The following is an 18,327-nucleotide window of genomic DNA, read 5'->3' as shown; positions in this document are numbered from 1 at the left end:
ACAGTTGGCCTATAATACTCCAACCATACTGATTGTGATTCTAACTACTGTTTCCAATATCACATTAGCTCATGTCATATTGAAAAAAATGTGCACCTCCCAACTCCTCCAATAAGTTTCACTATGTTTACCCTGTTTTGTAGTTTTCTTGAGCATTTTAGCAAAGAGCCTGTTTAGTTTTGGCAAGTAATACTAACAGAAAACTCTCAATGCCAGCAATCTTTAAATCTAAATCTTAAAAGGCTTAAATTTATCTTAAAGTAGAATTATTTTATTCCATTGATATAAAGAGTGTAACTATATCTCCTTCCCTAAAATAAAATAGTTCTTAAAATAAGCACTAGTTTGTGATTTGCCCATTAGTTCTATTCCCAAAAACAGTTGAAAAAGAGGCATGAAAATAGTTTAAAAGATGATACATGAATTAGATTTCATCAGCTTTAGCCAACTTTTACCTGTACTCACAAGCCTTTGGAACTCAATCCCTTCAGTGTTCAACTTGACCCCACTATATACTAAAGATAGGGAAGGAGTTTCACTACCCATTTATTATTTTTACAGTTCAATATATCTGTCAAGTGCCTAACTTCCATAGTGAGAAACACTGCAGAGAAACATAGATCAGTGCCACGACAGGAATATGACCCAGGAATACCAACCAGATTTGTTCTGTTTTGTTTTTATAATTTTTACCTGGCTAAATCTTCCCTCTACCTCTCCCTACCAAATATCATTTCTTTGATGTATTTAAAGATAAATAAATCTGGGCACCTGGGTGGCTCAGTTGGTTAAGCGACTGCCTTCGGCTCAGGTGATGGTCCTGGAGTCCCGGGATCGAGTCCCGCATCGGGCTCCCTGCTCAGCAGGGAGTCTGCTTCTCCCTCTGACCCTCTTCACTCTCATGCTCTCTGTCTCTCATTCTCTCTCTCTCAAATAAATAAATAAAATCTTTAAAAAAAGATAAACAAATCTTGCTTATTACTAGGTGTAACTCATGGGTTTTCCATATGATGAAAACGGAACCTATGAAAGATAGTTAAAAAGAACTACAGTCTGAGAAATGATACTGTTAGGTTTATATTTTTGTCACCATTGCTAATCACAATATAGAAACCACAAAGCAAGTTACCAGTTATCAACCTCTTAAAAAAGTCCAATAAAAAAGATGCCCATCAAGCCTGAAAATAATTCCTTCTGCCACACAGCATGAAAGGAAAGGGGGGAAAACCATCAGTTCAGCAAAATTAAATATAGAAATAAATTACAAGGAGAATTCATGGTAAAAATAGCAATATATTATGTGAAGCTATAAGATAACAAATCTGACACCATAACTAATATTTTGTTTTTCTTTTGCTTCTAGCCTACTGAGGGAATAATCTAAATTGTGGCAATCATGAATATCTGAAAAGGAAAGATGATTATTTCTAAGTTCTCATTTAATTTGACAAAATTTTGATACAGTTGATGCTGCATTTTTATTGAAACTCTCAAAGTTTGACTCCCAGAACATTATTTTCTTTTGGTTATCACCAACTTGAGACCTTGTCTCCTTCTATATTTCTTTCACATCTCTCTCTGACCCCTTAATTTTTTAGAATATCTAAAGGTTTAGTCCTGTGATTCTGCTATGCATATTTACTTTCATGATGGTCTTAATGAACAAAAGCTTCTAAATGTTTTCTATAAAACTGTTGTGTGTGTGTGTGTGTGTGTGTAAAAATGCAGATATCCTTACATTAGTAGATTGTGAAATCAATTTAATGTATTAAGATGAGCGAGCTTTAAGAGAGTTTAAAAAAGAAAAAGAAAAAAATGATCAGAAAAAAATAGATCAAACCTAAAACTATACTTCAAAGAGCAAGAAAAATAGTTCACAATATAGGGGGAAAATATTTGAAAATCATATATTTGATAAGGGACTAGTATCCAGAATATATAAAGAACTCTTACCAAAAAAAAAAAAAAAAAAAAAGAAAAAAGAAAAAGGCAAATCACCCAATTAAATAGCCCAATTAAAAATAGTCAGGGAGATGTTAACATCACGGAAGCATAAATCATTTGTTTTCTCTCCCCTTCAGTTTACAATGAATTGTACATCTAGAATCAAAAAATGAGTGCCCTCTGCACAGCATACCAAGATACCCAAGAGATCCCGCCAGCTGTGCACCTGAAGGTACAGGTGGATTTGACTTCGGAGGAGGCTGCAGAATGAGAAGGCAGAGACAAATCTGGCAGCAGGCCACCATGGCCTCTCTGGAAGAGGAGTTAGAGTGTGAAAGCAGTGAGTGGCGGTCTCTCTAGGCATGTGTACTATAGCTAGAGGGACCCGTTGTTCTGAGGAGAGACTGCAGTGGCTGAGGGGAGGAAGAGAAAAAGAAAGTGGACAGATAAAGAGAACAGAAGTGAAGGGTTTCTGATTGTCTGCCCCAGGAATCTGGCAACAGGACTGCCATGGACATCTGGGATGCCCCCATTCAAAGATAGAAGATCCACCTACCAGCCCAGGGGAATATAAAAAAACCCAACTGTTAAGTATATACCTTCCTCCACTCTTCTACCACTTTTTCCCCCCTGAGGGTAGTTTATTTTATTTTTTAATGCACACACTCCAACCTTAACAGCCAGTCAGTGCAGATAAGTGAAACTGTGCTATAGTGCCACCTTCTGGCAAACAAAAGGAAGGCTTCTAATTACCAACCTGTTAAATGGTTAGAATCAAAGTAAACAAAACTTTGCCTAAATAAGAAAGGTTTTTACTATTTCAAATGCTGCAGCAGAGGCACTTTTCATCAGACTCTATGAAAAATGGTAATATGGTATTACAAAAAGAAAAAGACAATTTCCATCAACTGAACCCCAAAACATGGATTATTAGTCTGACAACTAATTCAAAATAGCTGTAATGAAGAGATTCAGGAGCTACAAGAAAACTCAGAAAGTCAACACAATGATGTCAGTAGTAAAATTAATGAACAGAAGAAGTCCTTTATCAAAGATATTGAAATTCCAAAGAAGAACCGAACAGAAATTGTGGAGGTGAAGAACTCAATAAGCAAGATGAAGAATGTATTATAATGTATTGGAAGTACAGCAGATAAGATGGAAGAGAGAATAAGTGAGCTTGAAGATAAAAATATAGAAATGATTCAGGTATAAGAGGAGAGAGAACTAGGATTTAAAAAGTGAAGAAACCCTATAAGAACTATTTGACTCCATCAAAAGAGAAAACATAATGTTAATGGGTATACTAGAAGGAGAAGACAAGGAGGGAGCAGAAAGTGTATTTAAAGCAATAATAGCTGAGAACTTTCCAAACTTGGGGAAGGAACTGGATATACAAGTCCATGAAGCTAATAGAACACCTTATTATTATAATGCAAAAAGATCTTCTCCAAGACATATTACATTAAAATTGTTAAAAGTCAATGATAAACAAAGTTAAAAGCAGCCAGGGAAATGGAGACTGTAACAAATAAAGGAATATCCTCCACCCTTAAGCTATTGGCAGATTTCTCAGAAGAAACACTACATGCCACGAGAGAGATGACATATTCAAAATATTAAAAGATAAAAACTACCAGCCAAGAATACTCTATCCAGCAAAGTTATCCCTTCATATTAAAGAAGAAATAAAGGCTTTCCCAGACAGACAAAAGCTGATGGAGTTCACCATCACAAGACCTGCCTTAAAACACATGTTGAAAGGAGATCTTCAAGATGAAAGAAAAAAACAAAAGTACACAAAACTCCAATTAAGATGATAAAAAGAATTAGAAAACTGTAACTATTTTTTAGAAGAATATACTAAACTCTTAATTATAGCACAAAGGTTAAAGGAAAAACACATTAAAAATAACTATAGCTACTACAACTTGGCAATGAAATCAGCATAAAAAGATAATTTATGACATACAAATATAAAATAGCAAGGGTAAAATAATAGAACTTTTATAAGCAATGAACATAAGTTGCTCTCAGCACAAAATGTCTATTTTACCTATAAGATGTCTTCTGTATACTTCATGGTCACCACAAAGAAAAAGTCTAGAGCAGAGAGAGAAAACAAAAAAAAGGGGAAACTGAGCAAGTCACCATGGCACACAACCAACTTACAAATTCAGACAGAAACAGAAGGAAAAACAAATAATGGAAAGACAGAATAATCAGAAGGCAAAAGATAAAATGGCAGTAGTAAATCCCTACATACTAATAATCACCATAAATGTGCATGAATTGAACGCACCAATCAAAAGTCACAGAGAGGCTGGATGGATAAAAAAATGAGACCAAACTATATGCTGTCTATAAGAGACTCATTTCAGCTTTGAAGACACAACTAGCCTCAAAATGAAAGATGGAAGATAATATTCCAAGCAAACAGAAACCAAAAGAAGCCATACTTATATCAGACAAAATATACTTCAAGCCGAAAAGGATAACAAGAAACAAAGAAGGTCATTATATAATGATAAAAGGATAAGTACCTCAAAAAGCTATAACAATGGTAAATATATATGCTCCCAGCACCAGAGCATCAAAATATATTAAGCAAATAATAACAGATTTTAAAGGAGAAATAAAAAAAAATTGTAAGGTAATTCAATACTTCAGTATCAGTGATGGATAGATTGTCCAGGAAAAATCAACAAAAGGTTGAATTTGAATCACACTTTAGAACAAATGGACTTAATAGGCATATAAAGAACATTCCAACCAACAGCAGCAGAATACACATTTTTCTCAAGTGCACATAGAACATTCTCCAACATACATCATAAGATAGACCACAAATCAAATCTTAGCAAATTAAAATGATTGAAATCAAACCAACTCTCTTCTCTGAACACAATACTAGAAATAAAAAACAAAAGGAAACTGAGAAGATACACATATATGTGGAGACTACCCAAACACACTTCAAAACAACGACTGGGTCAAAGAAGAAATCAAAAGGGAACTGAAAAATTATCTTGAAAGAAATAAACTGGAAATATAACATAACGAATATTGTGGGATACAGTTAAGGCAGTTCTCAGAGGAAATTTATAGTAATACATGCACATCTTATAAAACTCAAATCAGAAATTTAAAAAAATCTCAAATTTGAGAAAGATCTCAAATAAAAAAATACTAAATTTACACCTCAAGAAATTAGAAAAAGAAAGACAAATTAAGCCCAAATTAGCAGAAGGAAATAAAGGTCAGCATACAAATACATGAAATAGAGACCAGAAAAACAATAGAAAGGATCCACAAAACTAAGGAGATGTTCCACTGAAAAGATAAATAAATTTGACAATCTATTTAGCTAGACTAAGAAAAAAGAAAGAAGATTCAAATAACTAAAATTAGAAATAAAAGAGGAGACATTACAACTGATACTACAGAAATACATAGAATCATAAGGATAACTATGAATAATTATGTGCCAAAAATTATATAACTTAGAAAAAAAGGATACATTTTTAGAAACACACAACTTACCAAGACTGATTCAGGAAGAAATAGAAAATCTGAACAGATCAATAACGAATAAAGAGATCAAGTCCATATCTTAGGACCAGATGGAGTCACTGGATAATTTTACCAAACATTTATTTATTTATTTTGTTTTATTTTACTTTATTTTTAAGACAGAGAAAGAGAGGGCAAACACACGTGCATGAGTGGGGGAGGGACAAAGGGAGAAGGAAAGAGACTCTTAAGCAGGGTCCATGTTCAGCATGGAGCCCAATGCAAGGCTTGATCTCATGACCCTTGAGATCATGACCTGAGCCAAAATCAAGAGCTGGATGCTTAACCGACTGAGCCACCCAGGTGCTCCTCTACCAAACATTTAATAAATTAGCACCAATCCTCCTCGAACTCTTCCAAAATATCAGGGAGGAGAGAATGCTTCTAAACTTATTCTACAAAGCAGTATTACTTTGATTCCAAAGGATACTACAAGAAAAGGAAACTATAAGCCCAACAGTCCTAATGAATATAGATGCAAAAATTCTTTACAAAATATTTGAAAACAATTTAAGAACACATTAAAGAATTCTACACTATGGCCAAGTGAGATTTAACCCTGAGATGCAAGGATGGTTCAACACCCAAAATTAATAAATGTAATACATCACATTAATAAAATGAAAGATAAAAATTGTATGTTAATCTCAATACATGCAGAAAAAGCATTTGACAAAATACAATATTCTTTCATGATAAAAGCCTTAACAGATTGGGTATAGAAGGGACATATGTGAACATAATAAAAGTCATATACACCAACCCAATACTAACATACTCAACCTTTCCTAAGATTAGGAACAAGATAAGGATGCCCACTTTCTCCTCTCCTATTGAATATCATACTAGAAGTCCTAGCCAGAGCAATTAGGTAAGACAAAGAAACAAAAGGGAGACCTGGAAAAGATGGCAGAGGAGTAGGGGACCCTATTCCAACCAGTCCCTGGAATTGAGCTGGATATCTACCAGACCCCTCTGAATACCCATGAAATCAGCCTGAGATGTAAGAAGATAGATCTGGATCTCTACAAACAGAATATTGCAGGTGGTTGGTTTTGAGATACAAAGTGGGGACCCATGATTCCATGGGCACATATCGGAGGATAAACAGAAGGGGGAGGGAGCTGAGCCATCGGGATCCTACACTGCTGGTGAGAGACAGCCTCCTGTACTGGGTATGAGGCACAGACTCACAGACTGGTAGCAGCAGGGAAAGGACTTTAAGGCAGCCCCCCGGACGGAAACCCGGATGGAAACAGGGACGGAAACAGGGCCACGTGTGTGAACTGGGGGCAGCTGGCGGTTTTAGAAGCACAAAGGGCAGAGATGTGCCCTGACCCGGAGGCAAGGGCTGGGAGCACTGCTGAGGGGTGCACAACCCAGGATGCTGCAGTTTATAGCAGCACAGGCAGAAACAGAGATAGTGTGGCCTGGAGAGCTCACTGAAGAACAGACTGTGATCTCTCTGCTCTGAGGCAGAGGGTTGGAAATGATCTCTTCAGCTCTGACTCTCAGAAGAGATGCAGAAAGCCACCAGAGAACAAAAGCCCCCAAATCTGGTTTTCACTAAGCTCATTCCCCGCCAAAGGGGGCAGGGCAACTCTGCCCAGACAGGGTTGCCTGAGTAATAGCACAGCAGGTCCCTCCCCCAGAAGACAGGCTGGGAGAACAAGAGGCCAGCAAGTCTAAGGTCCCTATAAAACAGGTGCATCTTCCTAGGGTTGTGGTCAATAATTTGGACTCTGTACATTCCCTCAAAGACCCCTCAACAGAATGACTAGAAGGAGGAACTCCCAAAATAGGAAAGACTCAGAGACTATGACTTACACCACAGATTTAAAAATGGATACAGATATAACCCAGATGTCGCAGAAGGAATTCAGGGTAGCAATTGTGAAGACAATGGCTAGAATGGAGAAACCGATTAATGGCAAGATAGAGTCTCTAAGAGCAGAAATGAAAGTTGAATTGGCAGAACTTAAAAATGATATCAATGAGATCCAATCTAATCTAGGTAATCTAACAACTATGGTAAGTGAGGCAGAAGAATGAATTAGTGATCTGGGAGACCAATTAATAGACAAGAAGGAAAAAGAGGAGGCCAGGGAAAAACAACTCAAAATCCATGAAAATAGAATCAGAGAAACAAGTGACACCATGAAATGTTCCAATGTCAGAATTATTGGGATCCCTGAGTGGGTGGAGAGAGAGGACTAGAAGATATATTTGAGCAAACTGTAGCTGAGAACTTCCCTAATTTGGGGAATGAAACAAATGTTCGTGACCTAGAGGCAGAGAGGACCCCTCCCAAGATCAAGGAAAACAGGCCAATGCCCCGGCATGTAATAGTAAAACTCGCAAATCTTAGAACCAAGGAAACCATCTCAAGGGCAGTTAGGGGGAAGAGATTCCTTACGTACAGAGGGAGGAACATCAGAATAACATCAAACCTATCCACAGAGACCTGGCAAGCGAGAAAGGGCTGGCAAGACATATTCAGGGTACTAAATGGCCTAAATGCTCCCATAAAACAACACAGGGTTGCAGATTGGATAAAATCACAGGACCCATCCTTATGCTGTCTACAAGAGACTTATTTTGAACCTAAAGATACATCCAGACTGAAAGTGAAGGGATGGAGATCCATCTTCCATGCCAATGGATCTCAAAAGAAAGCTGGGGTAACAATTCTTACATCAGACAAATTAGATTTTAAACTAAAGTCTGTAGTTAGAGACACAGAAGGACACTATGTCATTCTTAAAGGGTCTATCCAACAAGAAGATCTAACAATTGTAAATAGCTACACCCCCAACATAGGAGCAGCCATCTACATAAGCCAACTGTTAAGCAAAATAGTCATATTAATAACAATACGTTAATTGTAGGAGACCTTAATATTCCACTCTCAGCAATAGACAGATCATCTAAGCAGAAAATCAACAAAGAAACAAGAGTTTTGAATGACACACTGGACCAGATGGACCTCATAGATATATACAGAACTTCCACCCTAAAACAACAGAATACTCTTTCTTCTTGAGCACACATGGAACTTTCTCCAGAATAGACCACATATTGGGTCACAAATCAGGTCTCAACCGATACCTAAAGACTGAGATTATTCCCTGCATATTCTCAGACCATAATGCTTTAAAACTGGAACTCAATCACAAGAAAAAATTGGCAGAAATTCAAACACTTGGAAGCTAAAGACGACTCTGCTCAAGAATGTTTGGGTCAACCAGGAAATCAAAGAACTTAAACAATTAATGGAAACCAATGAGAATGAAAACACATCGATCCAAAACCTATGGGACACTGCAAAGGCAGTCCTAAAGGGGAAATACATAACCATCCCAACCTCACTCAAAAAAATAGAAAAATCCTGAATTCACCAACTAACTTTATACCTTAAAGAACTAGAGAAAAAGCAACAAATGATGCCTAAGCCACACATTAGATTAGAAATAATTAAGATTAGAACAGAGATCAGTGAATTAGAAACCAGAAACACAGTAGATCAGATCAACAAAGCTAGAAGCTGGTTCTATGAAAGAATTAATAAGATTGATAAACCACTGGCCAGACTTCTCCAAAAGAAAAGAGAAAGTACCCAAATTAATAAAATTATGAATGAAAGGGGTGAGAGCACTACTAACACCAAGGAAATAGAAACAATTATTAGAAATTATTATCAACAACTATATGCCAATAAATTGAGCGACCTGGAAGAAATGGGTGCCTTCCTGGAAACTATAAAATGCCAAGACTGAAACAGGAAGAAATTGACAACCTGAACAGGCCAATAACCAGTAACGAGATTGAAGCAGTGATCAAAAACTTCCCCCAAAACAAGAGTCCAGGGCCTGATGGATTCCCTGGGGAATTCTACCAAACATTCAAAGAGGAAATAATACCTATTCTTCTGAAGTTGTTTCAAAAAATAGAAACAGAAGGAAAGCTTCCAGACTCATTCTATGAGGCCAGCATTACCTCAATCCACAAACCAGGTAAAGACCCCAGCAAAAATGAGAATTTCAGACCAATATCCCTGATGAATATGGATTCCAAAATTCTCAACAAAATCCTAGCTAATAGGATCCAACAATACATTAAAAGTATCATCCACCACTACCAAGTGGGATTTATTTCCGGGATGGAAGGGTGGTTAACATTCACAAATCAATCAGTGTGATAGAACACATTAATAAGAGGAGAGAGAAGAACCATATGGTCCTCTCAATTGATGCAGAAAAAGCATTTGACAAAATACAGCATCCTTTCCTGATTAAAACTCTTCAGAGTATAGGGATAGAGGAAACATTCATAAAGTTCATAAAATCCATCTATGAAAACCCCACAACGAATATCATCCTCAGTGGGGAAAAGCTGAGAGCCTTTCCCTTAAGATCAGGAACACGACCTGGATGCCCACTCTGGCCACTACTGTTCAACCTAGCACTAGAAGTCCTAGCAACAGCAATCAGACAACAAAAAGAAATAAAATGTATTCAAATTGGCAAAGAAGAAGTCAAAATCTCTTTGCAGATGACATGATAGTTTATGTGGAAAATCCAAAAGACTCCACTCCCAAATTAATAGAACTCATACAACAATTCAGTAATGTGTCAGCATACAAAATCAATGCACAGAAATCAGTTGCTTTCTCATATACTGACAATGCAACTGTAGAAAGAGAAATTAGAAAACTGTAAGATATCTTGGAAGAAACCTAACCAAAGAGGTAAAGAATCTATACTCTAAGAACTACAGAACATTCATGAAAGAAATTGAAGAAGACATAAAAGGATGGAAAAACATTCCATGCTCATGGATCGGATGAATAAACATTGCTAAAATGTCTATGCTACCCAGAGCAATCGATACCTTCAGTTCCATCCCAATCAAAATTACAATGGCATTTTTCAAAGTGCTGGAACAAATAATCCTAAAATTTGTATGGAATCAGAAAAGACCCCGAATCTCCAAGGAAATGTTGAAAAAGAAAAACAAAGCTCGGGGCATCACGTTGCCTGATTTCAAGCTATATTACAAAGCAGTGATCACCAAGAAACCATGGTACTGGCACAAAAACAGACATATAGACCAATGGAAGAGAATAGAGAGCCCAGATATGGACCTCAACTCTATGGTCAAATAATCTTCAATAAAGCAGGAAAAAATATGCAATGGAAAAAAGACAGTCTCTTCAATAAAAGGTGCTGGGAAAATTGGACAGCCACATGCAGAAGAATGAAACTTGACCATTCTCTAACACCATACACAAAGATAAACTCAAAATGGATGAAAGACCTCAATTTGAGACAGGAATCCATCAAAATTCTAGAGGAGAACATAGGCAGTAGCCTCTTCAACAGCAACTTCTTTCAAGATACATCTCCAAAGGCTAGTGAAACAAGCAAAAATGAAACTTTGGGACTTCATCAAGATAAAAAGCTTCTGCACAGCAAAGGAAACAGTCAACAAAACAGAGGCAACCCACAGAATGGGAGAAGATATTTGCAAATGACACTACCGATAAAGGACTGGTATCCAGGATCTATAAAGAACTTCTCAAACTCAACACCCAAAAAACAAATAATCAAGTCAAAAAATGGGCAGAAGCCATGAACAGACACTTCTCCAAAGACATACAAATGACTAACAGACACATGATAAAATATTCATCATCTTTAGCTATCAGGGAAATTCAAATCAAAACCGCACTGAGATATCACCTTACATCAGTTACAATGGCAAAAATTGACAAGGCAAGAAACAACACATGTTGGAGAGGTTGTGGAGAAAGGGCAACCCTCTTACACTGTTGGTGGGAATGCAAGTCGGTACAGCTACTTTGGAAAACAGTGTGGCGGTACCTCAAAAAATTAAAATTAGAGCTACCCTATGACTCAGCATTTGCACTACTGGGTATTTAGCCCAATGACACAGATGTAGTGAAAAGAAAGGCCATATGCACCCCAATGTTCATAGCAGCAATGTCCGCAATAGCCAAACTGTGGAAAGAGCTGAGACGCCCTTCAACAGATGAATGGATAAAGGAGATGTGGTCCATATATACAATGCAATATTACTCAGCCATCAGAAAGGATGAGTACCCAAATTTTATATCAACATGGATGGGACTGGAGGAGATTATGCTAAGTGAAATAAGTCAAGCAGAGAAAGTCAATTATCATATAGCTTCATTTATTTGTGGAAATAAAGAATAGCATGGAAGACATTAGAAGAAGGAAGGGAAAAATGAAGGAGGGTGGATATCGGAAGGAGAGATGAACCATGAGAAACTGTGGACTCTGAGAAACAAACTGAGGGTTTCGGGGGGGGATGAGTTAGCCTGGTGTTGAGTATTAAGGAGGGCACGTACTGCATGGAGCACTGGGTGTTATATGAAAACAATGAATCGTGGATCACTACATCAAAAACTAATGATGTATAGTGACTAACATAACATAATAAAATAAAATATAAAAGAAAAGATATGCACATTGGAAAGGAGAAGTAAAATTGTCACTATTTGCTGATGATATGATCTTATATAAAGAAAAATCCCAAAAAGAAAATAAAAAAACTTTTGGAATTAACCAATTTCAGTAAAGCAGCAGGATACAAAATCAACATAGAGAAATAAATTACATTCTTTTACATTAGTGTTAAAGTATCTGAAAAAGAAATAAAGAAGACTACCCCATCCACAATAGCAACAAAAATAACAAAATACTTAGGAGTAAATTTAACCAAGGAATAGAAGATCTGCACAATAAAATGTAAGGCTTTAATGAAAGAAATTGAGGAAGATACAAAGGGAACACATTCATGTTAATGGAGAATTAATACTTTTAAGTGGCCACACTACCCAAAGACATGTACAGTTTCAATGCAATCCCCATCAAAAGACCAAAGGCATTCTTCACAAAATAGAAGAAACAACCCTAAAATTTGTGTGGATCCCCAAAGATCCCATATAGCCAAAGCAATTTTGAGAAAAAAGAGTCAGAGATATCATGCTTCTAGATTTCAAACTATACCACAAAGCCATGGTATTAAAGCAGTATGGTACTTGCACAAAACAGACAAAGCAACCAATGGAACAAAACAGAGAGCCCAGAATTAAATCTCAGCATATATGATCAACAAATATTCAACAAGAGAGCCAAAAATACCCAACGGGAAAAGGATAATCTCTTCAACAAATGGTGTTGGAAAACTGGAGAAACACATGCAGAATAATGAAATTAGACCCCATCTCATATCACCCACAAAAATTAACTCCAAACATTACTGAAATATGAAACCTGCTACTATGAAACTTTTAGAAGGAAATGTAGGTAAGAAGCTCATTGATATTAGTCTTGACAATGCTTTTTTGGACATGATGCTAAAAGCACAAACAGAATAAAAAATTACTAAATGAGACTACATCAAGCTCAAAATCTTCTGCACAGCAAAGGAAAAAGATAAATGAGGATAAATAAAGTAAAACAAAGATAAAAAAGAAAAATAAATAAGTAAAAAGACAACCAAAAGTATGTGAGAAAAGTTTTGTAAGCCATATATTTGGTTAATATCATATATATGATCTGTCAATAACAACAAAACAACCCAACTTAAAAAGTGTATAGAAGAACTAAATAAACATTTTTCCAAAGAGGATATCAAAATGGTCAACAGACACATGATGGGATGTTCAACATCATTAATCAAATGAAATACAAATTAAAACCAAAGCAAGCTATCACCTCATACCTGTTAGAATGGCTAGAAGGTAAGAGACAACAGGCACTGGTGAGGACGTGAAGGGAAACCTTATATACTGTTGGCAGGAATGTAAAATGCTCTAGCTGCTATGGAAAACAACATGGAGGTTCCTCAAAAAAATTAAAAATAGGGACGCCTTGGGGCACCTGGGTGGCTCAGTCGTTAAGCGTCTGCCTTCGGCTTAGGTCATGATCCTGGGGTCCTGGGATCGAGCCCCACATCGGCCTCCCTGCTTGGCGGCGGGAGGCCTGCTTCTCCTTCTCCCATTCTCCCGGCTTTTGTTCCTGCCCTCGCTATCTCTCTCTCTCTGTCAAATAATTAAAAAAAAAAAAATAGGGACGCCTGGGTGACTCTGTTGGTTAAGCATCCACCTTCGGCTCAGGTCATGATCCCAGGGTCCTGGGATCAAGTCCCACCTCTGGCTCTCTGTTCAGCAGGGAGCCTGCTTCTCCCTCTGCCTGCCACTCTCCCTGCTTGTGCACTGTCTCTCTCTCCCCCTCTCTCTGACAAATAAATAAAATCTTTAAAAAAATTAAACATAGATCTACCTATGATCCAGCAATTATACTTCTGAGTATATATCCAAAGGAAATGAAAACAGTGTTTCTATGAAATATATGTGCTCCTGTGTTTATTGAAACATTATTCACAGTAGCCAAGATATGGAAAAAAAAAAAAAACCCAAATGCCCATCAATGGAAGAATGAATAAAAATTCATAAAAATGAATAAAATTGTGGTATATATACACAATGCATATTATTCAGCCTATGAAAAAGGAGGATATCCTCCCATTTGTAACCATATGAATGGATCCTGAGTACATTATGGCATGCAAGATAAGTCAGACAGAGAAAGATAAGTACTGTATGATATCACTTACAGGTAGAATCTAAAAATGTTAAACTTGTAAAAAAAAAGTGTAAAAATGGTGTTTACTGGGTGGGAAAGGATGGGGGGTAAGTTTAAGGTACAAACTTACAACAAGTAGTAAGTAAACCATAGAGACCTAAGGTATAACAATATTATTGCCTATATTTATTATACTATTCTTGTTATACTATAATTTATACTATTGTCTATAATATATACTATATTATAATTATGTAATATGGTATCAATATCACTATATTGGCAATTATATTACAAATATAAATATATCAAAGCAACATGTTGTACACTTAAACTTACACAATATTACATGTCAAATTTATTTAATGAAAAAAAGGGCAAAGTGTTTGAATAGCCATGTCATACACACACACACACCCCTATATGTCTATGATTTAATATATTAGTTAACATAACATATTAGTTAACATAATATTTTATTAATAATTATATAATTATTGTGCTAATATAATTATGTTGATAATAATAGATATGATTATATTAATATAGAATAATATAATTAACATAACTATATTAATATAATTCTATTGGTTTATATATATGGCTACAAAGAACAAAAAGTTGCTCATCATTATTAGTCATTAGAAAAATGCAGGGGCGCCTGGGTGGCTCAGTCGGTTGGGTGACTGCCTTCGGCTCAGGTCATGATCCTGGAGTCCCGGGATCGAGTCCCGCATCGGGCTCCCCGCTCAGCAGGGAGCCTGTTTCTCCCTCTTGCCCTCCCCCCTCTCACGTACTCTCTCTCTCTCATTCTCACTCTCTCAAAATAAATAAATAAATCTTTAAAAAAAAAAAAGAAAGAAAGAAAAATGCAAATTAAAACCTCAATGAGATATCACTTCTTACCTAGAGGAAGGCCTTTAATTAAAAAGACAGAAAATAGAGAGTTTTGGCAATCATGTGAGAATTGGAACGCTCATATATTGGTGGTAGGAATGTGAAATGATTCAGTTTCTTTGGAAAACAGTTGGGCAATTACCAAAAAAAAAAATGAACTTAAAGTACCATATGGCCCAGAAGTATACCATCCTTCTATGTATATACCCAGGAAAACTGAAAATGCAAGTCCACATAAAAACTTGTACCCAAATGTTTATAGCAGTATTTATAAGAGGCCAGTAAGTGATAATGTTGACCAATTGATGAAGGAATAAACAAATGTGGTATATCCATGCAAAAGAATATATTTCATCCATAAAAAATAACAAACACCTACTAGAACATAGATAAATCTTGAAAACATTATGTTAAGTGAAAAAAATCCTAATACAAAACACCATATATGATTCCATTAACATGAAATGTCCAAAACAAGCAAATCAATAGAGAAAGATAATAGATTAAAGGTAGACAGAGGTTGAGTTAGGAGGTTGGAATAGACAGTGATACTTCTGGGCATTTGATCTCTTTAATGGTGTGAGAAAAATATTCCGGGATTATATAACAAAGTTCCACACCTTTGTGCATATATTAAAAACCACTGAATTATAGGTTTATAAAGGTGATTTTTATACCATGCAAATTTTATCTAAAATAAAAATATAAATCACTTACTAGGTCACAAATCAAACCTCAACAAGTACAAAAAGATTTAGATCATATCATGCATATTTTCAGACCACAACATTATGAAACTTGAAGTTAACCACAAGAAAAAATTTGGAAAGACCACAAATACATGCAGATTAAAGAATATCCTCCTAAAGAATTAATGGGTTAACCAGAAAATTAAAGAAATAAAAAAAAAATACACGGAAACAAATAAAAATGAAAACAGTCCAAACCTTTGGGATATAGCAAAAGCAGTCATAAGAGGGAAGTACACAGCAATACAGACCTACCACAAGAAAGAAGAAAAATCTCAAATATACAACCTAAACTTACATCTAAAGGAGCTAGAAAAAAATGACAAATGAAGTCTAAAGCCAGCAGAAGAAACAAAATAGTAAAGACTAGAGCAGAAATAAATGATAGAGGAATAACAGAAAATAGAACAGATCAATGAAACTAGGAGCTATTTTTTTAAGAATTGATAAAATTGACAAAACCCTAGCCAGACTTATCAAAAAGAAAAGAGAAAGGACACAAATAAAATTATGAATGAGAGAGGAGAGATAATAACCAATCACAGGAATACAAACAATTAAAAGAGAATATTGTGAGAAATTATATGCCAACAAATTGTGCAATCAGGAAGAAATGGATAAATTCCTAGAAATTTATAAACTACCAAAACTGAAACAGGAAGAAATATAAAATTTGAAAGGACCCATGACCAACAAAGAAATTGAATTGGTAATCAAAAATCTCCCAAAAAAAAAGCCCAGGGCCAGATGGCTTCCTAGGGGAATTCTACCAAACATTTAAAGGAAAGTTAACACCTATTCTTCTCAAACTGTTCCAAAAAATAGAAATGGAAGGAAAATTTCCAAACTCATTCTAAGAGGCCAGCATTACTTTGATTCCAAAATCAGACAAAGAACTCATTAAAAAAGAGAATTACAGACCACATCCTTGATGAACATGGATGCAAAAATTCTCAACAAGATACTAGCAAATCAAATCCAACAGGACATTAAAAGAATCATTCACTACAATCAAGTGGGATTTAGTCCTGGGGTGCAAGTATGGTTCAATATTCACAAATCAATCAACATGATATACCACATTAATAAAAGAAAGATAAGAACCATATGCTCCTCTAAATAGATGCAGAAAAAGCATTTGACAAAGTACAACATCCATTCATGATAAAAACCCTCAACAGAGTAGGGATAGAGGGAACATCGCTCAACATCATAAAGGCTACATATCAAAGACCCACAGCAAATATCATTCTCAATATGGAAAAACAGAGCTTTTCCTCTATGGTCAGGAACAAGACAGGGATGTCCACTCTCACCACTGTTATTTAACATAGAACTGGAAGTCCTAGCTTCAGCAATCAGACAACAAAAAGAAATAAATGGCACCCAAATTGACAAAGAAGTCAAACTTTCTCTTTTCACAGGTGACATAATACTCTATGTAGAAACCCCCCGCAAAAAAGAAAGAAAACCCAAAAGACTTCACCAAAATCTCTAGAACTGATACACAAATTCAGCAAAGTCACAGGATACAAAATCAACATACAGAAATCTGTTGCATTTCTATAAAACAATAACGAAGCAGAAGAAAGAGAAATCAAGGAATCGGTCCCATTTATAACTGCACCAAATCCGTAAGATACCTAGGAATAAAGAGTTAAAAAATCTGTACTCTGAAAACTATAAAACACTGATGTAAGAACATGAAGATGACACAAAGAAATGGAAAGATATTCCATGCTCATGGACTGGAAGAACAAACACTGTTCAAATGTCTCTACTACCCAAAGCAGTCTACGCATTTAACACAATCCCCATCAAAATACCACCAGCATTTTTCACAGAGAACAAACAATCCTAAAAATTGTATGGGACCAGTAAAGATCTCAAAGAGCCAAAGCAGTCTTGAAAAAGAGAAGCAAAGCTGGAGGCATCAGAATTCTGGACTTAAGCTATATTATAAAGCTGTAGTCTTCAAGACATTATTGTACTGGCACAAAAACAGACACATAGATCAATGGAGCAGAATAGAAAACCCAGAAACAAATCCACACCTATGGGCAACTAATCTTCAACAAAGCAGGAAAGAATATCCAATGGAAAAAAGACAGTCTCTTCAACAAATGGTGTTTTGGAAAAACTGGACAGCAACATGCAGAAGAATGAAACTGGACCACTCTCTTACACCAAACACAAAAATAAATTCAAAATGGATGAAAGACCTAAATTTGAGACAGGAAACCATAAAAATGCTAGAGGAGAACACAGGCAGTAACCTCTTTAACACTGGCTGTAACAACTTCTTACTAGATACATATCCTGAGGCAAGGGAAACAAAAGCAAACATGTTCTATTGGGTGTTCATCAAGATAAAAAGCCTCTGCACAGCTAAAGAATCAACAAAACTAAAAGCAATCTTTGGAATGGGAGAAGATATTTGCAAATGACATATCTGATAAAGGGTTAGTATACAAAATCTGTAAAGAATTTATCAAATTCAACACCCAAAAAACCAATATTCCAGTTAAGAA

The sequence above is a fragment of the Eumetopias jubatus genome, unplaced genomic scaffold (genome assembly GCF_037043125.1).
Source record: "Eumetopias jubatus isolate StellerSeaLion01/CBP00866 unplaced genomic scaffold, mEumJub1_p1.0 scaffold_1, whole genome shotgun sequence".
Classification (NCBI taxonomy): domain Eukaryota; kingdom Metazoa; phylum Chordata; class Mammalia; order Carnivora; family Otariidae; genus Eumetopias; species Eumetopias jubatus.
Note: the sequence above shows the minus strand (reverse complement) of the source record.